Source organism: Podarcis muralis, chromosome Z, assembly GCF_964188315.1.
Source record: "Podarcis muralis chromosome Z, rPodMur119.hap1.1, whole genome shotgun sequence".
Classification (NCBI taxonomy): domain Eukaryota; kingdom Metazoa; phylum Chordata; class Lepidosauria; order Squamata; family Lacertidae; genus Podarcis; species Podarcis muralis.
In genome coordinates this window covers 22902659-22929637 of record NC_135673.1, presented here as the reverse complement: position 1 = coordinate 22929637, position 26979 = coordinate 22902659, and the positions used below count along the sequence as shown (strand labels likewise).

Here is a 26979-nt window from a genome sequence, read left to right as displayed (position 1 = left end):
TGGGAGATCACAAGTTGTTACACCTATGGCCTCCTTGCTCTGTACAATCTAAACTATTGCTATTGCATCAAACGACGGAATAAACCCACTTCTTACGTCACAAGGCAAAAAGAGAACCTAAAACTTATTAAGAAGTCACTAATCCATAATAATTGCTCTTGCACTGCTGCTGGGTGGTTCAAAACATGGTTTGGTTCCTGTGTTGATCACAACCATTCCTATAAGATTAATATTAATAATATAATGTATTTGTATTATAAAAACTCCTGAAGCTCTACTGAGTTCCACCCTTCCCATTCATGTTTGTCCATGAACCGAGGACAGTTTCTAAACCCTGTTGAACAATTCTGACTACTTGCATTTTTATCTTGCCCTACCTCCATGGGGGATCAGGACCACATAAGTGATGGAACCTCTCTCCCCAATTTATCTTCACAACCACCAGCCTGTGAGATGGGACAATTGCTCACTCTTAGCTCCTCCTAAAGACACTGAGGGTGACAAACACGTCACGGAGCTCTGAACTATAAATTCACCTATACAATTATTAACGTAAGTATCATGAAGGGAATTATTGGGGGGGGGGGAGACATCAGGGAAATAATAATCCCCCCAAGCATAACCCCCTATTCAAACTAATCCAAATTTTTAATCCGAGGAGTTTTGCAAATCGCCTGGTTGATTTTTCTCAAAACAGAAGTCAGCGAATAGTTAAAACAACAACACAGAACAGAACTCATCTTCACCACAACCCAAGTAACATTTTGAAGCTCTTCCTGACCACATGAGTCATTTTTTATGCCTTGTTACTGCTGTTGTTACTATTATTGGTTCCACACCCCTCTTAGGGCACGGAAGTCATCCTGAGGTGGTCAAAGGAGAGCGAGAGAACTCGGCGATCCTCTCTGAAAGAAGCCGCAACACTTCCCATCCAACCCCCGAAACTTTTAAACTCTAATGTGCGGGGTGCTTATGTGTGTGTGTGTTGTGGTAAGAATTAACGATGTTGGGTACGTCTCCCCCTCCGCGCTTGACCCGGTCTCAATCCCAACTGCAGCTCGGGAGAAGGAGGAGGAGGGAGGAGGAGGGAGGCGGACTCACCTGGTGGAGGTAAGGCGCGGGGGAGAGAGCGCCTCAGACCCGCGGGAGGGCGGGAAAGGCGCCAAGGAAAAGCGCGGGCTCCCGGCTCTCCTCAGGGGACCCGCTGCCGCCGCTTCCGCTGCCGCCGAACCCGGCCCAGGTCGGTAGGGCTGAGGCAACGTGGCTGCTTCTCTTGTGAGTTTCCGGGCGGAGGAAAGAAAGAAAGACGAAACCACTGAGAGGGCGGAGAGAGGGAGGAGAAAGAGGAGGCGGGTGCCGCTCAGGTGCCTCAGCTTGCCCGCCTCCACCCCTCGAAACAGCCGCTGCCGCCGCCTCTTTCCCCGCCTGCCTTTGCCTTTGCCGCCGCCCCTCAAAACAACGCCTCACACGCGCGCCTGGCTGGTTGTCCTCCAGGTGCGCCCCCCCCCCCATAAGTTTCCTTTCTCTCTGTGTCACACACACAAGAGATGTATAAAATGAATGGCTAGCTCAGATACCGCCGCCCTTGGCCAAACTGTAGCCCCAAATCGCAGGCTACAGCGCGGTGCAGACGCGGTTCGAGCGACCTGGGAGATCAGGGTTCAAGCTGCGGGGAATGACCCGCGGGTCGTCTTTGCCTGCTCTCAACCTAACCTACCTGGCAGAGCTGTTGTGAGGCCACCTTATGCTCCTTGCAGGTGAAGGGGGAGAGTTATTTATTTCATATATTTTATACACCGCTTGTTTGTAACACACACACACACACACACACACACACTGTTTATGAAAAGATTGAAAAATTAAATTGGGTGGGGGTGGGCAAAATCCGCAACGCTACTTTAAAACATACAAAAGTTAAAACACTAAAACCTCCTGATGGGTTCCTGCACTTACACTTGTAGCCCAATCCTAAACACACATCCTAGGGAGTCAGACCCATTGAACACAATGCACTTTTGTTTTTCTTGTCTGCACAGTTTCTCCATCAGTCCTAAAAAGTGGTGGGGTGTTACATAAACTGTGCCCATTTTATATTTGTTTTTTATCATTTATTAAGTTTGCATCGCACATTTATATGCAACTCTAGAAAGTATTGTTGCATGCCACCCCAGTCTTCAAGTGGTGTGAGATTCCATGGGTTCCAACCACTTCCTTAAGAATGCGGCACAGCGGAGACTGGTATCTTTGTAATATATGGTTTATTTACACGTATATACAGTGGTACCTCAGGTTAAGAACTTAATTCATTCTGGAGGTCCGTTCTTAACCTGAAACTGTTCTTAACCTGAGGTACCACTTTAGCTAATGGGGCCTCCTGCTGCTGCCATGCCGCCGCCACACAATTTCTGTTCTCATCCTGAAGCAAAGTTCTTAACCTGAGGTACTATTTCTGGGTTAGCAGAGTCTGTAACCTGAAGCGTCTGTAACCTGAGGTACCACTGTACAACAATGGAGGCAGTGTCGGATTAAAGCCTATTGAAGCCCCTAGGCTGTCCAAATATCCAGGCCCCTCTTGCAGATTATCTCCTAATACGTTTTTTATTTTACCAACCAATAATTCTAATAAACCCATTTTGATCCATTGTCGTGGGGCTCTTAAAAGGCCACCTGGCATTGGATGGAGGGGTTCACAGCATTAACACTCCAAGAGGACTTTGCTTCCCCCATAGCCACAGTCTTGGATTTAAACATAAATCACACAACTCTCTGGCTTTCCAACCTGTTGCTTTCTGCTCATAGCTCCTAGCTCACATCTCCCAACTCTCTAGCCTTTGTCTTTCTAACTACCAGCCAGTTGAGGGAAGGGCTCAACCCATTTATTGTCTGGCACAGATTCACTTCTTTTGTTCACTTAATGGCCCATTAATTAGGCTTTCATCTCACCAGGAATTTGAATCCTTGTTTATATTTTAACACTTGGGTCTTGGCATACAGCCTACTCCTCTGCACCAAACTCATAAAAGTATTCTGTGAGGTGACCTAAACGGAGAAAAACAGCAGCTGGTCCACGTTCAGAGAACTGACCTTGAAGTCAAACTGTCCAGCCAGTGTTTTATGGTGTTCAGATTTGCAAGCTTATCTAGATTTCCATTTTTCCTCTGGCTGCCTTTTCGTCAAGAGGTCTCTGAGCAGTAATATTACAGTAAGATTAAAATATAAGCCAATATACATAAAAAGAATTAGCATAAATCCAAGGAGCAAACAAAATTCATAGTGCTGTTATAACAAGAACAGCAAACTAAGAGAAAATGAAACTCCCAGGCGAAGAGTGTGATGAAACAAAGCCCCTATCAGAAAGGATGAAAAGGAGTTTTAACCTTTTTTTAGCCCATTGGACTTTGAATTGCTCAAGAACATATAACAATAATGTTGAACTTACATTAGGTCATATATTTACCTTTGATTGACACATGGCTCTGTTCATTCTTGCTTAGCAATGCTCATTCTTGGCAGAGATAATGTGAGAGAGCTTCAGAGTCATTGCTCGTGTCACGGAGAAAAACAATTTAAAATGAATGCACATTCTGACCAACTTAGAGGAGTAAACCACAGTCTTAAGAAATACAAAAACCAATTTCAACATCTTCTATGAGATGCTACCTGAGAGGAATTCTTAAAACTTTCTAGCCCTTTTCTTGCCAGTAATTTCATATTTTGTAGGGGTTTTTTTAGGATCCTTGTGCTATTCTTGTTGGCAAACATATCTGTTCACTACCCCAGGCACTGTACTGCAGAAAACATTTGGCATTTCATAGTTTCATTACCTCACCAGCCTCTAGCAATATATTGGATGCATACCCATTACCTAGCACTACTCTGTTCCCCTTTTAACCCATGTATAACATTTGTATGTCATCCTCCCCAACAACTGGCATTTCTCTCTGCCTATCATTTATTTGCACAATATCCCACACTATCTTCCCCTTGATGCACAAGGGCCCCAGTTAAGGATACCCAAATATTCCTTTTATGCCATTCAGTCCATGTCCCAGCTATCCCTCATTCTTGGTAGTTTATTTAAAAATAAAAGATACAAGATCAATCATATAATTAAAAATGATCTTCGTTACTTTAGACATATTGATCAATATCATTCATTCTTATAGCTATCATCTAGAATTCATCTTACCCTATGCAGTAACTGGTATTGTGATTTTCAGACTCACTTGCTGGATCATCACCTCATTGTGGTGAGTGGGCTTGCATGCTCCTATGACCCTTGTGAGCGAAGCTGCCAGGAGTCTTATATTCCCAGTAGCGTCACGCAAGGCAGTAAGGTCAAAGGGGAGGAGCTAGACAAAGAAGGATCCAAGAAGTCCTCAACGGCAGAACAGGCAGAAGAATCTACCAGTCTTCATGATACTCATGCCATCGGAGATTGTGCATTGGTGTCTTCCAAAACCAAATCCCAAACCCAAAAAAGTCCCATGATGATTGGCAAATGGTAACGGGGGCAGGACCGTGAAATCTGAAAGCCCCTAGTTATGAACCAGCACATGGGCGGTGGATACATATTCAGTCACTCTGACCCAAGGAATGAGGCAGTTGAGCAGCTCGGCAGCTGTATCCATGACTGAGCAGCCCTATTTAGGATCTACTCTGCTCATCCCAAAAAGGCGGAGGGGCTAGAAAAGGTTCCCTAAACATAGTCTACCCTCCTTTCCCCCTGAATGGATTACCACGCCCAGTGGGGTTACCACCCAGTGGTCGTAAGACAATTGAACTTTGGAAGATGGAATATACGGACTTTGTTGGATAACACAGATAACAAACATCCCGAACACAGAACTGCCATCATTGCAAGAGAGTTGCAACGTTTTAACATCGATATTGCAGCGCTTCAAGAAACTCGAAGAGCAGGAGAGGGACAACTGAAGGAAGAAAAAGGAGGCTACACATTCTTCTGGAATACATGAACAAGAACGTTGAATACATGGAGTAGGCTTTGCTATCAAAAATGATCTTGTGAAGCTCTTGTCAGAAGTCCATGCTGGCATTAATGAGTGCAGTGTGGTGTAGTGGTTTAGAGCAGTGGACTCATAATCTGGTGAACCGGGTTTGATTCTCCGCTCCTCCATGTGCAGCTGCTGGGTGACCTTGGGCTAGTCACACTTCTCTGAAGTCTCTCAGCCTCACCTCACAGAGTGTTTGTTGTGGGGGAGGAAGGGAAAGCAGATTGTTAGCCGCTTTGAGACTCCTTAAGGGGGGTGAAAGGCGGGATATCAAGTCCAAACTCCTCCTCCTCTTCCTCCTCCTCCTCCTCCTCCTCCTCCTCTTCTTCTTCTTCTTCTTCTTCTTCTTCTTCTTCTTCTTCTTCTTCTTCTTCTTCTTCCTCCTCCTCCTCCTCCTCTGCAGTCATAAATACATAATACTGAGTTTATTGGAGCTTACTCCCTGGTGACTGGCTATGCATGATGGCAGTCATGCTTTTTTCTAATAAATGGAGTATTATGCCACATAGAACTGGTCTTTATTGTGTGTGCATGTTTGTGTGTAAATATTAGATCAATACATCTGCATTTTTAACTCTCCCAAGGGAAATTGCTATTGGAGCTGTCATGATGAACTGCTGCACTTCAAAATTTACCATAAAACATCACTGCAACTGAAATCCTTCAAATAGGTTCTCTAGAATTTTCTCCTCCTCCTCCTCCTCCTCCTCCTCCTCCTCCTTCCTCAATTTGCTCACCATTTCCCCACATAAATATATCCAAGATGTCCTACAGCATAATAGAAAAATGGATAAAAATAACATCAATACAAGTACAGTCACTTCATTTCAAAACATATAACAATCCAATTCATTTTGTTAATTCATTTTGACATAATATTTTAAATTCCTCAAAACCTCACAGACAACTTTCAAAATTCTACTCAGCTGAAAACCTCAGCAGAAGCCCTTACCCTCTGCTTTTCTTCAGTACCTGCCCATTTCTCAGCATTAGATCCTGTGTCTCTGCATCTCTTTACATGTAGGTGGGTAGGTTTGTCTTTCATTTTTCTTCCCGTTCTGTGGTGTCATATGTCTCTATATGTCTGAAACAAATGGACACACCCTACTGAATAAGATGAGACACCTGCACTGTTTATGAAACAGTTTGCTCTGAGCTAAAACCACAGGATACAGAGCCAAATTAAAAAATCCCCCCAGGTTCACTAAGATACTTATGTTGGTAGAGTACAATAATGGTTTCTAAATTAAGCTTTATTCATAAGATACTGTTTGTTTTTGAAATTAGAAATATACCTACAGATAAAACTGTACCTGTACAACCTCACAGTTGTGTTTTTTGTTTTGTTTTAAAGAATACCTAAAGAATATTTCCCTTCTTATCAGGATAAGAGCTAAGAGGTTCTTTTCCACTAGAACTGTGTTACTTGTTCTTCTTAAGAATGCATGGATAGTTTTGGAGAAGCTTCAGCTCATTGCACCACAGAGCAATTCCCTAATTATTCAGCCACAGCAGCAGATAATATGCAGACGCAACATGGGGCATTTTCTTTTGCCTCCATCCTCAAGACATAGCAACATACACCAAGAGCTACAGGAGGAGTCCTAACTGGGTGGAATAGTTTTGAATCCAGGGTATGTCCCCACACCAGGATATGGGTGGGCTCCATACCCAGGCACATCTGAGCCACTAAGGAGGGGTACTGCAGGAGAAGTAGGCCAATGCTGGGCCAACCAACACTTTTCCATGCTGTTGGTTAGTTAAGTCCTCCAATAATGCAATTTGCCCAACCTTATTATGCCAGTTGTCCTTGGTGGCTCCAGTGTCATCCTTCAAGTATCAAGCGATAACCAACTGAGCTGGCACAAATAAGTGTCCAATAAGAGGTTTAAACAGCAGTCCCACATTTGTTCCCTGGAAAAGGCCAAAAGTATGCCAAATCAAAGGATTTTACAGTTTTTTGCCCTGTTATTTCTTCTATTTATTTCATTAAAAATCCCCACATTTGGAAACCTTACAACAGAGACACCACATATATTAGCACAAGCCAACTTCTCTGTATCCTTTCCAACACAGGGGAGTAGCAGAAGGATTGACGTATTTGCTGCAAAAGAACAACATTTTTTTTTAGCATTGTCTGTTTGATGGATACAGGTGTTGACTTAAAAATAAAGGTTCCAAAAATAGAAGACCAATGGGTATTTTCAAGATTAATAGACCAATCAGATTCCCACACTTCCTTCAGTTTGTCCACTGTGCCAAAGTCTTTATTGATCAGTTGTTACCCTACTAAGGATAGTGGCTCAAAGACCCGGCATTTGCTTACAATCTCCTTTAAATTATATACCGTAATTTAAAGATTTGGGCAAATCCCTAGCTAAGGCAAGTGAAATTTAGATGAAATATCTAAATCTGTAAAGACCTCCCTGTTCAAAGTTTATAATATTAAATTGCCTATCACATGAGGTAATAGCGTAGCATGATTTAGAAGGTTATGTTAGGTAAAAGCCTTTATTTTCTGTGTTTCCAAAGTTGTAGAGTCCCTGCCAAAGTGCAGTCTGTTTCTTTTCAGAGAAGTGACATAACACCATTTTAACAAAATGAATGCTGTCTGTATAATCCAACCTAAGATTCCCTTTTCCACCTACACCTACTGATTTATTTGCCTTCTTGCCATGAAATAAATTGGATGTTGAATCTGGTTTGACTCATAATAAATCTTAAATAGAGGAATGTCCCAGCCTTCTTCAGAGGCAGGTCCGTATCTATGAACGTTAGAGGTTCTTGATCTCTACTTTTAAAAGTTAAGAATTCAACTATACTCTGCCAGCAGCTTAGTATCAAGGACAGAATCACTGTTGTTAAAAACAAAAATATACAGGCAGGACAGCTCGGGAAGATTACTTTCTTTATAGCTGCCAGACAGCTGGAATTTTTTTAATTTAGTCTGTTCCATGGGCGTAGGAGGGGCAGCTGACCCCCTCAAACAAGTTAATTAAAAAAAAACCTTAAGCTGACCGACTGAGTCACAGATAGCTCAGTTCTGCCCCCGAAACAAAAGTCCTCCTCTCCCCAAAAACCCTGGCTGCACCCATGGCCTGTTCCACTGGAAATATTTTCTGCCATATGACACAATAATTTGCTCTAAAAGATTTATGCAGATGTTTATATACCCAAAAGTATTAATTATAGAGAGAAGAATACCTAATATCTGGAATAAGGAGATTTGGGTACCTGGGTATATATTCAAAGACATCATCTGACATCCTATGTCTTTCCAAAATTCACTCAAAAGCCTGCTCTCATTACAAGTTTCCAACTCAGATATGAGGTAGGGGAACAACTGTCTGGAGGCCTTGCAGGATGAGCAGAATGTCATCAGCATAAAAGTTTAACAGCTGTTCTGTGCCATTAGCATTCATGCCTGTGATAGTAAGGTTGGACCAAAGAGTGTTAGCCAAAAATTCAAAGACTAATATGAAAAGCTGGGGGACAGTGGGCAGCCCTGTTTGGTACCCCCCCTCCCTCTCTCTCCCCCCCCCCCACAAAAATCTAGATCATTAGCTCATATCTATGCAGTGGTAGGTTGAATAAATAGCATGTGGCAGTAAATTTGAGGCCAAACCTATAACAAGAAAGAGAGCTTAATGAAAAATTACAATTAACAGGGTCAAAAACTTTTTATACATCCAGGGCCACTAGAATTAGGGGTGTTTTGTGTATTTTATGGAACTTCGTGAAACTAAAGACCTTTCAGATCAGCTATATATCTTTGAGGGAACTGGTTATGATTCATGTTCTTTCCAATATGTTACGTCTGGTAGGAAATAATTTATAATTTATATACTTTTAAAAGTGCTGAACATAATATGGATATAGTATGTTTCCTTCTCAGTGCTTTGTTTTTAGAAAGGCAAATATTCATATCTAGGAGGAAAGCTTAATACTTTTTCTCAATAGGAAAGTAACCCGTAATACTGAGGCTTGCATGCCAAGTATAAAGATTAGTAGTATAAGGTAATTGCAACTCAGTGGAATACTGCCCCAAATCTTACATTGGATGCTTGGTATCAATCACTCTGGAATATAGCTATAATGGAAAAAATTACAAATACAATAATTTGAGATTTTGACAAGAGCTAGAACCGCCACACACTTTTTCTGTGATTTGGCATTCCTTTATGGCATATACAGTGGAACCATCATTTTTAAGGCAGCCCTCATTGCAATTCTGGCAAATCTGGAAGCAGATTTGATAGTATGATAACTTTGATAGATGGTTGGATAGTGTTTTTGAAACTACCAGCATGAGTCTGATCAAACTACTGGAGGCAGTGGAAGAAAGAAGTGCCTGGCGTGCTCTGGTCCATGGGGTCACGAAGAGTCGGACACGACTAAACAACTAAACAACAACAAACTTGGACTTTGTTTTTTTAACCCATTTGCAACCATACTCATTCTTCATGCCTGTTTTATAACTTTGTTTTTCATCTTTTTAATTTTTATCTGTTATAATAATTGTTCTCTCTGTTTTATATACATCATAACATATAATAATAGAAAACTTTACAAAAAAGAAAATTGCATAAGATTAATAATGTACCAGGCTTTTTTAAGGTTATTCAGTTTAATAATATTCATGTCCACTTAATAATCTTTTAAATGAAACCCGATGCTATAATTGCTGTAGTTATGCAGTCATCATGATATCATGGCAAGCTTAAATTTAATTCTGGAAATATGGCAATTATTTTAAATTAATATTTAATTTCCTCTCATTTTGTTGCACTATGAAACATTATTCACTTCTTTAAAATAGGGAGCCACTATGATATAGTTGCTAAGGAATTGATGGTAGACTCTCATTTAAATTTCACACTTGCATTGTTTTGAGAGTAAAGCAACAGAACTTGCAATAAATTACTTAAGCTCAATTGCCATACCTAAAACGAACTCCCCAAGCTAGATGAAAACATCCTCTACTTTTTGATAAGAACTTCATTTTCTTTACAGCTGTGCAAGTAACGCTTCATCGTATCTTCCTGTTTTTGCACCTGTTAGTTACTGGAGTAGATAAATGTATGAATCATTGTTGTGAAGTAGATAGGAGCCACTGAGTCCTATGGAGAAACCTCCATTGATACAGAGTGCAACCAAGGGACAAAGTACTTTTTCTGTTTGTTTGGCTCTCCCACTTTTATAGGGAAGGGCATTTGTGCAGCTAGAAATCTGCTTTAAAAAATCCCAGCCTGCTATAGAGGTAGGATGGTCAGCTCAACTAGTAAAAATCAGGACAGAGTAGCATGCAAGGACAGAGGCATACCTAGGCTCCCTTGTGCCCTTGGCAAGGAACTGTATCATGGCAACCCCCCGCCCCCACCCCAATCCCTTACTCACTTGGCAATGAGATGTATTCGTGCCTCCCTCCTTGTAAAGCAGCAAAGGAGTGGTCTGGGGAGCTTGTGAATGGGCAGGCAGGCTCCTAGCCACTCCGAGCCAGGGTGGAATGGTGAGATTTTTGTGCTCCCCTGTCCCTGTACCGGGGGGGGGGGGCACACAAGACAACCTGGAAGAAAAACTTCCAGTTGGTAGACAGTAGCCATGATATATGAATTTCTCCCATTTAGTTTGCAGTTCTTGTACCCTTAGTGGGGTATTGCTCTCATTGTTGTTGTTGTTTAGTCATTTAGTCGTGTCCGCCTCTTCTTGACCCCATGGACCAGAGCACGCCAGGCACTCCTGTCTTCCACTGCCTCCCGCAGTTTGGTCAAACTCATGCTGGTAGCTCCGAGAACACTGTCCAACCATCTCGTCCTCTGTTGTCCCCTTCTCCTTGTGCCCTCCATCTTTCCCAGCATCAGTGTCTTCTCCAGGGAGTCTTCTCTTCTCATGAGGTGGCCAAAGTACTGGAGCCTCAGCTTCACGATCTGTCCTTCCAGTGAGCACTCAGGGCTGATTTCCTTAAGAATGGATGCGTTTGATCTTCTTGCAGTCCATGGGACTCTCAAGAGTCTTCTCCAGCACCATAATTCAAAAGCCTCAATTCTTCGGCGATCATGGTCCAGCTCTCACTTCCATACATCACTACTGGGAAAACCATGGCTTTAACTATACGGACCTTTGTTGGCAAGGTGACGTCTCTACTTCTCAAGATGCTGTCTAGGCCTCATAGATGTTCATTAAGCAGCATAGACTCTTGGCTTTCCATCTTGTCACAGAGAGTTGGTGAAGAGATTTACAAAAGAATAGATGGAAAGCTAGAGGGAGCGGGGGCGGGGGGGGGAACGAACCTGGAGACAATGTTCCTATTTTCTCCTTCCATACATTAAACATAGTTTGCGTAAATCTATTTTTGATAGTAGTAGTGTTCTAAATTCTAGTTTTAAAGAAGTGGTAGACTGTGGTTGGGATATTATCAATTATATATGTTTCTAATTGTACCCATTGCTCAGAGTCATCTTCCAAGATTAAGAGAACCACATGTTTGACTTGATGAGCAATATAATATTGTTTCAAGTTAGGGACTCCCCAGCCTGATGAAGAAAGGTACAAGAATTTGGAATTTATCCTGGTTTGTGTTTTTTTACAGGACCATGGTTTTTACAAATGGTTTCCTTTTCCACTTACAGTTATGACTAAGGAGGATCTCGTTGGGAAGAGTTTGGAATAGGTATGTTAGTTTCTCTTTATACTGTATAGGCAAGGAACAGGTAAGGAAGAGAGGCAGCAGACAAGAGACCTGGGATTGTAGCAGGAGGTTGAAGTGGGTGAGGAAGCTGGGCTTGCAGTGGTAGTTGGCTTGAGAGAGGCGGTGCAGCATCACGGGGAAGCTGTAGAGGTTTGTTGAGTAAAGGGAGGGGATTAGGGGAGGGGGCTTGGGCAAGGAGTAAGGAAGGATGGACTTTGGTGATGAGGGTTGGAAGGGGATTGGTGGGGCTAGGGGATTGGTGAGCAAAGCAACCTGGGGTGTCAGCCCCTAGTAAGTTCATTTGGGGTGGGTGGGTTTTGGGGTGGGTTTTTGGAAGATGCTTGTGTGCGAATATTTTTTATGAGTCGAGATCAGTTCATGCAGTAAGGCTCTATTCTGATAGCATGAGCATCACGACAACTAGTAGATTCTTATCTGCTGTAGCCTTCATCCACCTTCACAGCCATTGTAACATACTAATTATTTTCTGCCTGTTCTGAAGTTGAGGACTTCTTAGATCATTCTTTGTCTAGCTCAGAGATGTTCAACCTTTTTGAGTCCATGGCTCCCTTAACTACAGTCTTTCTGTAGCACCCCTGTGGGGCTTAGAAGCCCGGTAATGTCACCCCTTGCCTGCAGAGCTGGCAGTCTCTCATCCTTTTTCAAACACCCTCCCTTGTGGAGTGTTCCCTCAGCCTCCTTTCCTCTTCCCTCTCCTCCAGGCAGCTGTTGCTTCCATCCCTGGTCTCTGAGCTGCCCCTCCTCCCAAAGAGAGGTGCCTCCTAGAGGCACTATTCACCTGCGGAACTTATAGCCATGGCTGCTGCAATAAACAGCTGTTCAAGCCTTTGGGGGGCAGAGACGCGAGAGGATGTCAGAGGAGGGAGGGAAGGAAAGAGGGGCAGAGGCCAGTGTTGCCTGCAACACCCCGACCATGATTCAATGCACCCCAGGATGCCATGACACCCTGGTTGAAAACCACTGCTCTAGCTCCTCTCCTTGGACCTTACTGCCTTGGGTGACCCTGCTGGAAGTACGAGACTCCCAATGGCTTCGCTCACAAGGATCACAGGGACGTCCAAGCCCATGCACCATGACAAGGTGATGATCCAGCGAGTGAGCAAGTTGATAGAGGTTTTTAAGGCAGCAAATGCATGCTGATCATGTGGGCTGAGATATTATGAATAAGTATTATCTATTTGATGGCTAGATTAGAGTAATATTCTATGGAGAGGTGTTGTTATACATCATGACTGATGTAAAAGCCTCATTTGCCTGTAATTGTTTCCATAAAACCTCATATTTGCTTACTTTGTCACCGGGAACATTAAGTAGGTTGGATGTAAAGACAACAGTGGCATTTAAAGCAATTTCAGCAGGCAACATAAGTGCCTGCCTGCCATATCTGCGGGGAAATTATATGTTAATTGTAATAAATAACATAGTACCGTAATGGACAGCAGAACAAATTTGAGAAAAACTTGGAGAGGACACAAAAAGGATACAGGGAGATAATGAAGAGGCACTTGGCTGGTTCCACCTACGTTTCTGTCACTGCTTAAGTGAAGGGACAAAATGTTTCCAACAAGGTTCTGTTCATGTTGCAACATCGTAAGAGTGAAAGGGCAGGGGATAAATCTAAATGTCTGAATAATTATTATGTGCCGCAACTGAGATTCCCAAATAAATGGCTGCATCATATAAAATGAGCAATTAGCTAACAAATTGTTGCCAAATTGTTGCCTTGTTGAAATACATATTCAATAAACATGAATATAATATATATAAGGACAAGTATCCATTAAACTTCATTTTGTAATGACGCAGTACAAAAAAAATGTGTATCTAGAAGAGCAGTTGTGCTTTTAAAGGGGATTTTCTAAGCATATTATTACTTTCTTCAGTGTTAGTTATATTTCACCTAAAAAGGCTAAACTTGTAAGCTAAAATTCATTTTTCTGCTTATCTTTTACCAAACCCCTTCATTTTCAACAGTTCCACCATAGGTGCATATATGAACCAGTGACTTCACAACCCCTCTGGTAAAACAGAGAAAACAAGGTACAGTATGACCATGACCATGGCACTTCACCTGAATCAAGTGCCAACGATATACTAATTTTAAAGTGCCTTGTGTAGGACTATGGAAGTAGCAGTCAAAGTAAGCACTAGACCACATACTTTCCTAGGCATACTGTATTTTTCCATCTATAAGATACCCCCATGTATAAGATGCCCTTTATTTTGGGGACTCAGATTTAAGAAAATAGGGGGAGATGGCCCAGAGTATAAGACGCCCCCTAATTTTTGACATTATTTTTTTAGGGGAAAAACCTAGTCTTATACATGGAAAAATACGGTAATTCATAAATTTAAACCCAATATCTCTTTCCCATGCTTGATATGCTTTGCCTCCACTTTCATACTTGAGGTCCACTAGGAATTTAAATAGTGTAGAATTGAGACCCGATTGCTTTTTTGTGCCAGAATTAGAGAGATCCTCAAATAGGGTCAGTGAGCATAGAGCCTCAGATGTATGAATCATGTGCACAAATGAGGGGACTTGAGCTAGGTGGAATCAGTTGTAGACTGGAGATGAGATGTCTCACTTTTGAAGCGTATATGGTTTGCACTCTGTCAAACAAGTCTTTGTCCAGCAAGTCTGCTTTCTGAAACATAAACAGCTTTAATGCCAATACCTCAGTCTTTAAGGAAGAGATTACCTCACACCACACCACACCACACCACACCGTGACTTGAGATCTATCTGTTGCCCCAAAATGGAAAGACTTACATACAGTGGTACCTCGGGTTAAGAACTTAATTCCTTCTGGAGGTCCGTTCTTAACCTGAAACTGTTCTTAACCTGAGGTACCACTTTAGCTAATGGGGCCTGCCGCGCCACCGCCATGCAATTTCTGTTCTCATCCTTAATCCAAGGTACTATTTCTGGGTTAGTGGAGTCTGTAACCTGAAGCATCTGTAACTTAAAGAGTCTGTAACCCGAGGTACCACTGTATAGACCTATGTTATATATATAAAAAATGGAATTGGCTATTGCCAAAAAGATAACACAAATTCCATGTTGCTCAAAGCAAAGAGAAACTAGACACTTTCTTTACAATTTGAAGGCTTATTCCATATATTAATGACAATCACAGAACAGACCAATTACAGTGGTAAAAGGTAAGGTAAAGGTACCCCTGCCCGTACGGGCCAGTCTTGCCAGACTCTGGGGTTGTGCGCCCATCTCACTCAAGAGGCCGGGGGCCAGCGCTGTCCAAAGACACTTCTGGGTCACGTGGCCAGCGTGACATCGCTGCTCTGGCGAGCCAGAGCCGCACACGGAAACGCCGTTTACCTTCCCGCTAGAAAGCGGTCCCTATTTATCTACTTGCACCCGGGGGTGCTTTCGAACTGCTAGGTTGGTAGGCGCTGGGACCGAGCAACGGGAGCGCACCCCGCCACGGGGATTCGAACCGCCGACCTTTCGATCGGCAAGCCCTAGGTGCTGAGGCTTTTACCCACAGCGCCACCCGCGTCCCTAATTACAGTGGTACCTCGGGTTAAGTACTTAATTCGTTCCAGAGGTCCATTCTTAACCTGAAACTGTTGTTAACCTGAAGCACCACTTTAGCTAATAGGGCCTCCTGCTGCCGCTGCACTGCCGGAATACGATTTCCGTTCTCATCCTGAAGCAAAGTTCTTAACCTGAGGTACTATTTCTGGGTTAGCAGAGTCTGTAACCTGAAGCGTATGTAACCCGGGGTACCACTGTATCACCCATTCAACAACATATACTATCATAACATCAACATCTGAACATCCGATAGCAATTCTAGAGAGGTTAATGGTTGTCTTTTTCATCTCCACTACAGTGGACAAACGAAACTCCACCCAGACTCCTTCCAATCACTCCAAGTTGCACAGTGGAGATGTATAGGATAAAATATTTTAGAGGATGCTAGTGTCCTTACGCCAGAGCCTGTCCTTACCCATAAGCATCAGAATTCTTAATTAATTTGTAATGCAACTGAATCACATAGTGTTTCTCTAACTTGAGTCCTAGCTGTTGTTGGACTATAACTCCCATCAGTGGTCAGTGGACTTAAGTGTGAGAAACACTGTGAGGGCGAGGGAGGTGGTAGGATGGGGAATATGGGATGTTCCATTTCTGTTATTATGCCTTACTTATTGTTTTCATTTTTAGCTTTATAAAATTGTATCAAATCAAATCTAATAAAAATGGGGAGAGGAAAAGTAGGTCTTAAAAATATACATAAAGGGTTACCACCACATCTGTATTTTTCTCCTCTGCAAGTTTCGTGTTGTGGGGAAAATGCCCATATTTGTTGTAAAAAGCCCTGCTGTTTTGCACATTTTTCTCTTAAACTGAATATCCAGTTGGGATTTGTAAGGCCTGCATCACTACTTTTGGAAATGGAAAAAGATGGAGACTTACAGTGACAAAGCCATGTTGTAGCAAGAGTGTCATCGATTGGAGTCCCTAAACCACTCTGAATTTTTCTCTAGCCAGGGTGAGCACTTTTGCACAGAGTAAAGATACCCTCTGCTGTATGAACAAAAACAGAAATGAATGAAGTCGTGCTGATGTGAACAGGATGAGAGGAAAACTGTGTAATGCACCAAGGGAAAAAACCCTTTATGATAGTCTAAGGGGGCCAGGTGAACACAACTCAAGTAGGCAGAGAAGGTTAAAACAGGTCTTTTTCATTTTTTAATGAAACTCAGGAAGTAGTGTCTGCAAGTCAGTGGTCAGTTTGCAGTGTTATCATGGTATATGGCATGCTTAATGCTGAAGATGACAGCAGTTTCCCAAAGCAGAACTTGACCTGACTTTTTACCCATTTAAGGTCAATGGAATTTTTTTAAAATAAATTTGCTTGCTGTTAAATCAAGGTTAATCTGCTCTTTTAAAATAGTTTCTACATTAGATTTTAGCATGCATACAAAAGTTCAGAGACAAATTAATCAAAAAAGGACATTTGGGAAGACTCACACCAGTACAAAGAAGAGAAAACATGCCAGCAGAAGCTTAGGGCACTTCTAGACTGTCACTATTTCAAAATGCAATTCAATCACACAGCTGCAAATTAAGGCTGCACAATGAAAGTTGTCTTCTTTATTGGACTTCTTTGGGATAAGGGAACATGTACACCCACCCTTGTGGATGTCAGGATCTAGAATAAATCTAGATTGATTAATTGAGGATGAGCATGAACAATTCCATATTGAGAAATAATGCATTTTTTGCTACAAACATGTGAGTATGTAGCTTCAGTGTTGCCCTCGTAGAATTCACTGGGGAGGAGGATAGGGGAAAACATTAGAATCATTTTTTTTCTGCCCACCATTGCCTCTGCCTCTACCTCTACCTAATATTTATCTCCCTGGCTTTTGCCCTACCAGCTTCAATGGGGGCTAGCCAACACTGGGCACAAACTAAAAAGCTGCCAATAGAACATTTGGGTTTATGCTTTGTTCATTTTCACTTGTGCCAACAACTCAATTTACAAGCATTCCAGTTTGTTCAAGTGAGATCTTTGCACAGTTTCAGTGTAGATTAAAGTGGTCATTCTGTAGCAGAGCATCAAGAGCATTCTACCACCTGGTGCCTACCAAATGTGACTCCTATCACCTCTAACAATTGGCTGTGCTAGCTGGGGCTGGTAGTAACTGGAGTCCAAAACACCAGGCTGGAGGAAAACTGGACTCAAGTGTTTCTCTATATTTACAATCACAAAGGTTCCCTGTTTGGTAGCAATGGAAGTTCCAGCCATCACCCCTCTGAACAGGTGTAACCTGGCAACATCAGTGAGAAAGGGGTTTGCTATCTCTTTATACATAAGGGTTATATACTGTCTTTTCCACACAAAAACTGGAGCTATCAACTTTCCTGGCATGGAAAATTATTCTATTTATAGTTCCATAAAGGAGCTGCCAGCCAGTCTCAGTCGCAGGCTTGTGGCCAGAAATGTGGCTGACAAGATGAAGGGAGTACTGGGAAATATTCACAATGAATGTGAAATGATCTGAATAATGTTTACAGTGTATCTTTAAAGTGATGTAAGACACAATAATAGAATCAACATTTAAATATAATCAAAAATAAGTTCAAAGTGTGTTTTTTCAACTATCCCTTGATCTTTGCACTCATTGGCTGGAATTCTAGAAATCAGGAACATGCTTACTTCTTTCTGAATATTTGGGTAGAGTACTGATTGCTGCTTATTTTCCCTAGCAGATGGGCCCTGGGTACAGTCTAAAGCTACATACATGAGGCCACTACTTGGCTGAAACCAATGAGGTCTCACTCTGATCAGCACCTGAATGGTTGGCTGACTGGAAACAGCTTTGGGTTCGGTGATGGAAGAAAAAGCAGGGTGTGAATGTAATAGCCTAAAATAAACTCAACTAGGTTTTATCTCTCTTACCTCCAGGTAGAACTCAGGGGGAAGTATGTTGAGACCTAGAGAACTGCCAGAGTAGACAGTATTGATCTAAAAGGGCCATTGGTCTGACTCAGTATGAAGCAGCTTCCTGGGTAGAAAAATTAAAGCTGAAAGTTTAAGGAGGGGAGAATGTTTCGGCGGGTAAGATAGTAGTCAAGACAATCACGGATCTCTACTTTTGGTGATGAATCAAAAACTTCTGCTTTTAATTACCTCAAGCCTGCCAGCAGATGTCAGTGTAGATTTACAGAACAGGAAATTCATCTGGCCAGAAGGATAAACATTGCAGTAACTGATTCAGGCAGCAAAGCAAAATCACTTTGATGCAGATTCAGATTGAAACTCTGAGAGTTTCCTTCCCATGTTGCTGGGTTGAAGTGAGAATAGAGGCTGGGCCCCAATAAGGAAATCCATATATGATGTTTGGGTGAGGTATAAAAACCTGTTAGAAAGAAAAACACCTTGGTGGCTATCCCCAGTGGAAGCAATATCTGTTAAAAGATTAAAAGTTAAAAGATTAAATATGAAAGGAAAATGGCCCACCTATAGAGAGATTTTGATGGAAGCCGATAGTGAGTTAGAAATGAAACCATTTGATGAAGTTGGTGATGTATTAACAGGTTGGTTGCAATATCATCAAATAAATGATATATTTAACAAAGACAAAAGAAAAATGGTTTTGAAATTACAAGATCAGTGGTGGAGCTTCATGCTCCGGCACCAGGGGCGGAGAGCAGGCGGGGGCGTGGTCAGCACGCATCCTGGGGGCGTGGCACACTGCCTGCAGAGGTGTGGCACGTGTCCCAGGGGCATGGGATGTATAGATGGTATTTAACTCCAACTAAATTAGCTAAAATGTATAGAATGAGAAATAAGAATTGTTGGGAATGTAATGCTAAAGAAGGCGATTTTTTACCATATGTGGTGGACATGTGATAATGTTAAATTATTTTGGGGAAAGATTTATAATGAGTAAAAAAAAAACATGTTTAGGTATACTTTTCCAAAAAAACAACAACCCTGAAGCATTTCTGTTGGGTATGACAGGAGAGGAAATATCAAAAGTTGACTGGAAATTGTTTATGTATGCTACTGCGGCAGCTAGAACTTTATTAATCCCAAAGTAGAAACAACAAGAATCACCGACGGTTGAAGAATGGCAGATGAAGATGATGGACTATGTGGAATTGGCAAAGCTGGTGGGGAAAATCCAAAGCCAGAGTGACCAAGTGTTCAGAGAGAGTGGAGTAAATTTATTCTATATATAGACAATCATTGTAAACATATAAAGACACTAGCAGGACCTAGATAAATTTCACAACATTTAATAGAAAGAAGCTTCTACATGTGCTTAAAGACTAAAATAATATTAAGGAAAAAGGTAGAATTGAGATGGTATAGATGTGTGGAAATATGATGTAGGTATACAAAAACCAGACGATGGAATGGAGGGAAGTCGAGTGGAGCCAAAAATTTGTAAAAGGAAATAAGATGTTATATTAATGTTAAAAATGGAAAGCCATTTAAAAAAGAGAGAGAGAGAGAATAGAGACTGGGCCCCAGTGCAACTCCTCCACAAACTAACACCAAGTCATTCTTCTAGCCATTTATTAGGTGTTAAGAACTGGTCTTATGTGATGTCTACAACCATGGGAAGATGACACAAGGAAGATAATAAACAGTAGGCTCAGCATTGTGGAACAGACCAGAAGCTTAAGGCAACACCAGACCTTGGACAAGGACTGGTTCAGAACCATGGTTAGCAGTCCTGCAGCTGAGGCAGAAGAGAAGGTTATCTCAGCACTAGCCTGGAGTAGCTAGCAGAGCTTTATAACCAGGACTAGGTAGTCAAGATAAAAACTCTGCCCCCTGACTGCCCTGACAGCAACAATACTAATTGCAAAAAATTGGAAAAGTGAAACAGTACCAACAAAAAAAGAGTGGGAAGATAGACTGTTTGATTACCTTGAATTGGCAAAAATGATGGATGCGATTAGGGGACAGTGTAAACAAACATTTCAAAAAGAGTGGGGAAAGTACAGAGATTATTTTTAAAAAGAGTGTCCTCAAATTAAAACTTGGACTTGCTTCGAGTAATTTTTGCAAAACAAAATAGGGTTTACAAGTACAGCATATGGAGAAAGGTAGAAAAGACGAAACGAGAAAGAAACAGTTTATCAAGTATAAAATCAGACCCACGTTGAGGAGGAAGGAAGTCTATCAGAATAGAATAAGAATAGGAAATAGAAAATAGGAAAACATAAGTCCGTGTGTAGAAACTTGCAGATTTATGGATGTATGTTTACCATTTGTTTTGTGTTTTCTTTTTTTAGTTTGTTCTTTAAGTGTTGTGTGTGTGTGTATTGTAATAATAAGTCAATAAAAAGCATTAAAAAGGAAAAAAAGAAAACTCTGCCCCAAGTACTGCATTGGGCAGTTAAGAGTACTGTGCCATTTATGAATCATTTGGCTTCTCCTAGACAATGGAGTTCCAAGCTGCAGGGGTTTCTTTGAGGAAGGCTCCTCAGGGTTCGCCTGAGCTATCAGTCTAGTGTTTGAGGTATCTATTTAGGGTTCAAGGGATCAGATTTGGGTTCCAGTGCCAGTGGATGCACACGGGAAAGACCAGAGAGTGAACCAGATTTTTCCTCTGCAAAGCTACTTGAATGAGAGGATTAATGATCTGAGTCTATGTCAGAATCCAAACACCTGGCATTTGATAGCTGACATGCAATGGAATTTGACAGCTTTTGATAGATGGCATGAAATGGCAGTTAGCAATGTTTGTTAAATGACATGCAATGATCATATTTGATTTCCAGAAGCTTTACAATAAACAGAAATGAATCAAGTGAATATGGACCACAATTTCTGACCAAATAATATTAATTAATTAATTAAATTTATTAGTTTCTTATCATCCCACTGGCCCTGCAAGTGGAATACTTGCTATGTGACAATTCACTTATTTGAACATGAGCAATTCTTTAGCTGTGCGGCAGGGAGCAGGAATGGGATTGCATGCCTTATTTTCCTGTGGAAAGTTTCAAGGGGAAAGTTGGTAGCCTGTGTATCAGATAATTTTTTTGTGAGGATTATGTGAAAGAAAGAAAGAAAGAAAGCAAGCTGGAAAAAGGTTTTTGTTTTTGTATATACTCACAATACATTGCACAGAACCAAGCTCTTGTGTACCCTCATTGCAGAACTGCAGCTTCTGAAGGTGGAAGCTTAAGCTAATTCTTCCTTCCTCAAACTGACGTCCTCCAGATGTTTTAAATGACAACTCCTATCAGCTCCAGCCAGCATGACCATGGGAGATGTAGTCCAAAACATTGAGGGGGGCACCAGGCTGGGAAAAGCTTATTTAGCCTCTAGCTACTAACCACTGTCAGTGAAAAACTTGTAAGCAGATCATCAAGTGGTTAATCAGTTAAAGGTAGCTTTAGATACTGCATCCAGTCTCCTGGTAACCAAATGGCCCCATTCAGAGGTCATGAGCATTTCTGGCTGGATGGGTGTCTGTTTTCTTCACAGAGCAAAATGTTAAGAGTGGGTGGCATGTAATGTTCAACTAGAGCTCAGCCGCAGATCCCTTCTTTTCCGTTTGTGCCTACTGCTGTTAGAAAGATACAGTTGACTTTTCTCACCATTACATTGACCCGTCAACTATGTGACTCACAATGGCATCATCATGTATACCTCCATGGGATGGGGTGAGGTGGAAGTTGCAGCTTCAGGTTTTTTGTGAGCTCCTCGACTATCAGCCCTCTCACCAATCTATTCTGTTTTTCTGCCTTAGGCAGAACATCTCTTTTAGAGAGGAGAGAGGTATATAAAATTGTGTGTGGTATGGAGAAAATGTAATACAAGAACTGAGGGTCATCCAATGAAGCTGAGCATTAGAGAATTCAGGACAAATAAAAGAACATACTTCTTTATGCAGCACATAGTTAAACTGTGGAATTCGCTTCCACAGGAGATAGTGATGGCCACTAACTTGAATGGCTTTAAAAGAGGATTTGGCACATCCATGGAGGATAAGGCTACTAGCCACAATGGTTACGTTCTGGATTCAGTGGCAGTATGCCTCTGATTACCAGCTGATGGTAATTCCACACAGGAGGAGAACAATTGTATTCATGTCCTGCTTTTTAATATTATCATTATTTATTATTTAGAGTTTTATGCCACTTTAAAAAGGATTCAAAGCAGCTCACATGAGAACAGAAATGAAAATCAACACATTATTATAAGAATAGTCCAATACAAAACCATTTCAGTTGTTCAGTGGGTGGTTGCTGAACAACTCCAAGCATGCCTGGAGGATGCGGACCATTTGGTTCCCTTCCAGTCAGGATTCAGGCCTCACCATGGGACTCAAACTGCCTTGGTTGCGCTGGTTGATGATCTCCGGCGGGCTAGGGACAAAGGTGAGAGCTGTTTCCTAGTTCTGCTGGATCTCTCAGCGGCGTTTGATACCATCGACCATAACATCCTTCTGGACCGTCTAGAGGGGCTGGGAGGTGGGAGCACTGTTATACGGTGGTTCCGCTCCTTTCTCCTGGGCTGTGTCCAGAAAGTGATGTTGGGGGATGAGTGTTCAGACCCCTGGGCTCTCACTTGTGGGGTGCCTCAGGGTTCTGTCCTCTCCCCCATGCTTTTTAATATCTATATGAAGCCGCTGGGAGAGTTGATCAGGGGGTTTGGGCTGGGTGTTCATCAGTATGCAGATGACACCCAGCTCTACCTCTCCTTTAAATCAGAACCAGTGAAGGCGGTGAAGGTCCTGTGTGAGTGCCTGGAGGCTGTTGGAGGATAGATGGTGGCTAAAAGATTGAGGTTGAATCCTGACAAGACAGAAGTACTGTTTTGGGGGGACAGGGGGCGGGCGGGTGTGGGGTTTCCCTAGTCCTGAGAGCAAGTCCAATAGTTGGCATGATGGGAGATACTGTCTAGCCCCACGTGAAAGGCCACAGGTTCCTCATCCCATGCATGGCCCTCCAGAAGTTGCTCACCTACAACTCCATCCCTGACGTTTAGTCATGTTGGCGGAAGATCATGAGAAATAGAGTCCAACAATATCTAGATCTCACTGCATTTTACTATCAATTGAAATGAAACCACAAAGCCAATATTTACCTACTTAGTTACATGCTTATTTATTTACATGGCTACTTATTTAGTCATTTCCTATTAGTTATTATTTACTTAACTGTTTAATAATACTGTCATTTGATGGTAAGTTGTTAGTAAATTAAAGAAAGCACATGAATCTGACCTTTGAAGAGTTTTGTTAAGTAAACTATTTTATGACTTACCAAATGTCTAGCTCTGTGCTAGGGATGTAGGACAGCTTGAGAAATGCTTTTAAAAAAGGACATTTTTTAGAACACATTGGAACAGCTGTTATTATTTATATGGAGAGCGTGATTTTTTGTTTTTTCATAAGTGTTATGTTAGACGATATATTAATGTATTATATGATCCCTTCTTTCCCCCCTCCCTAATGGCATTTTGTGTATGTGTGTGTGTTAATGTAAGTTACTTGGAGACCTTTGGGTTACAAGTGACTAATAAATTTAATAAATAATAAATAATAAATAAATAGTCTCTGATTTAATAAGAATTGGGAGGGGTCACATTTGAGGAAGGGTGATAACCATTTAAGTTCTTCTCTGACCTTATATTTCCATCAATAGAATTACTGAGTCCACCAGTTTTGATTTACTCACTTAAGAACTTCAAGAACGAACCATCAACCATGGAAGTTTTCCTGTGACCAGAAGAGTGGGCAAAAGGTACCACCCCCAACTTCCTCACCGTTTTTGAAGTGAAAGCCTAATTCTGGGAGTTCATGTGGTGCAGTAGTTAGGTCAGGGGTGTGAATGTGCCACTCATGGGCACACATGTGATTAGAGAGGTGCCTCTTCTGGGCCCACAGCGTTCCCTCCCCTCTTTGAAATTAGGCTTCAAACAAGCATCCTATTGTAGCCAACAGTTTGTAGTGGGGTGTGGTAACTACAATAGTTTCCCTTCCCTTAAGTGCTGCTTCTCTTCTTTTCCATTCAGAAGTTCTTGCTTTCATCACTGAAGATCTAGAGTAGAAAAAAGGAGATCTGGGGGTGAAGAAGATTTTGGGTTCACTACCCAGGCCATAGTGGGAACGTTAACATTGACACAAAGAGCAGCAGTATGTCAACTGGCACTTAAGTTACCCCCAGCCTTTCTAAGACTTTGAAAATGGGACTTAACTTCCGGGGTGGCACCATCGGCAATGGCGGACTCCCTCTGAACTGGAGGGACTAGCTCCGCGCGAAACGGGTCTTTCCCGCTACGGCGAAGTGGGGACCCTTTAAAAATCACAGGCGGATGAAGCCTGTGACCATGGGACTCGGCGGGCACCTTTAGCGCCCCCCCAACCCTCAAAGGAACCCATTAACAGGCTCCGAAGTGAAGAGGGGGAAGCGGCGCGGTGCTGTGAGTCAACTGCTATTTCCGTGGAATGAAGCCGCATAGCCGTTGCCGGAGAGCGCTGCCTTCTTCTTGGGACAATTTGGCTTCTAAAATAATCACCCGTGAGTACTTAAACTTGGAACAATTGGACTTTAAATAAGGACTTGCGAGCAGAAAGGAATCGGTCTTGAAAATTTATTTCAATTTGGTACTGAGACGGGAAGGTCTAAACAGGAAGTCAGCCTTCCGTTTCTTTGTAGACTGAATAAAGCAAAGACAACGTAAACTAGAGCTCAGAAAATCATCTCTAAAGGATTGGTTTTCATCATCTAAAATTGTTGAACTCCCCTTCGGTAGCAGGAGAACCTGCAGAAGTGAGTTTAAAGTAAAGTAACTTTCCATCGTCCTGATCCTGGAGCGGGGGTGTCAGGACTGACATTTGAAGCTCATTGACCAGAGACAAAAAATTTTTGACAGATAGCCAAAAGAAAAGAAACATAGTGATTCCATTGTTTCCTTCCGCATTTTAAAGGAACAAATTTCGACAAAATATCTCCAAAAAAGAGGAACTTTGTTGTTAGATTTGTCCTTAAAAGAAAGAAGAAATAGAAGTTTTCCCCCTAGAGGGAGACTGTGAAACTGTAACCAATTCCAGGGAGCTTACAGCTGTCACAGATTACAATCATGGGAATAGACTTGTGGCCTTGTAGGACAATGTATTCAGAAGCTCTGTTGTGCGCTTTTTATAAAACAAATGCCCTACTGGAACAATTACATGAGAAGACGAATTTGATGACTGACTTGATCAGAAATTTTAATCAGGCAGTGGGAAATTTTAAACAGGCAGTGGGAAATTTTGATCAGACAGTGGGAAAATATATGGAGCCCACCCAGGAATTAAATCAGGAGTGTGTCCTGACAGAACAGATGAGAGAAGAGGATGCTGCTGAATCCTGGGCGCCAGAGATGGAGGGACCTGCGGACCTGCAGGAACATGAGCTTTTGGACTTGACAAATGAACTTGGAAAAAACCAGACTTGGGAAGATAAAGCTTGGACTGGCTTGGAAATGGGGGGCTTGGAAATGTGCAGGGATGTTTGGACTTCCCGAGTCTGGTAATGGGCCGTGAGAGGTGTGGAGCTGTGGGGGCTCTCAATTCTGGAAGGATTTTGAAACATGTTTTTAAATACCACACGGAGTTTAGTTTGGACTATAGAAAAGGGGCTGATTTGTTGAAAAGGGTCAAAAACATTACTAAGCTGGAGTTCCTACAAGTGAAAGGAGAATATGAAGACGAGCCGCGGAAGGGACATGGAAGAGACTTAAGGGCCTCGGATATAAGGTTACCAGGTTAATGCGCTAGATCAATGGGATAAAAAAGAATGACAAAACCCGGGACCAGGAGGAAGGGACGCTGGATGAAGATTGGATTGTCTTTATTTCTTTTTTTGATACTATGACTGTTTTATAAAATTGATGAATGTTAGAAGGATGTTGAAATGAAATGGCTTGGCCATAGCAAAAATGTTTAAAGAATTAGGAAAGAATATTATGGTTATCAGAAGTTGGTAAAAATAAGACTTAAGCTTTAAGTTTTAAGGTTTTCTACAAGATAAGATGATAATAGATTAAGGTAATGCAATGAAAGATTAGGATAAATAAAGAGGGAAAGGATTTGCTGAATTAATAAATTGAATTGGAATACAAAAGAGGGAGGTGTGAGGAGGTCTGGGAAATAAGCAAATGAAAGATAAGCAAAGGAAAGATGGAATTGTTTTTAACTATTTTTATTTTTGTATTTTTCTTTTTTTCCCTTTTTTCATTTTGTAACACTTTAAAAACCTTAATAAATATCTTTAAAAAAAGAAAAAAAAAGAAAATGGGACTTAAAAGGAATTATCATGTTTTAAGCAGCTGAACTTTGATGAGAGTGGATAGGAGCACCAGAGGAAGCAATGGTCTCACAAATATTCCTGGGACCAATACTGGTCATGGATGCCTTTTCTGAGGCATGTTTGCATGTAGTATTAAGTACCAACTCCCTCTAGCTTACTCTCTCACGTTAGCTCTTTCTGACTCCCCTTTTGTCACTTTCTACCTTTCTATCACTTTGCTTCCCTCAAAGCGTTCCAATTCCCTGGCAAGTCATCCTGCAGCAATATATAACAAGTAGGGATATGTCACTGTTACTTTAGCAACCTTGTTCAGCAATGGGCATTGCTCCTCTTAATATTTGTTTTATAGCTTTCAGTGGATTAAGCCATTTTATTTCTTTAAAAATCTATTTTTAAAGGAAATTATTTTATTCATACTTCCATGATTTAAAGAAATAAATTGGGCTTTACTTGTATTT

General features: G+C 41.7%; 1 protein-coding gene and 1 long non-coding RNA gene across 3 annotated transcripts in view; one reads left to right on the top strand and one right to left on the bottom strand.

Moving 5' to 3' along the window:
* Positions 1-1267, bottom strand: part of LOC114589150 (ligand of Numb protein X 2-like) — a 46236-nt gene extending 44969 nt beyond the window's left edge. For both annotated transcript variants that reach the window (XR_013391393.1, XM_028715283.2), the window contains exon 1: positions 1102-1267. The gene's annotated coding sequence lies outside the window, so the exon portion shown is untranslated. The remainder of the gene's footprint in view (positions 1-1101) is intronic.
* Positions 1169-15195, top strand: LOC114589151 (uncharacterized). The gene is made up of 3 exons (XR_003704596.2): positions 1169-1275; positions 11602-11682; positions 13696-15195. It is a non-coding gene; the product is annotated as an uncharacterized LOC114589151 (long non-coding RNA).
* The last annotated feature ends 11784 nt before the right edge of the window (positions 15196-26979 follow it).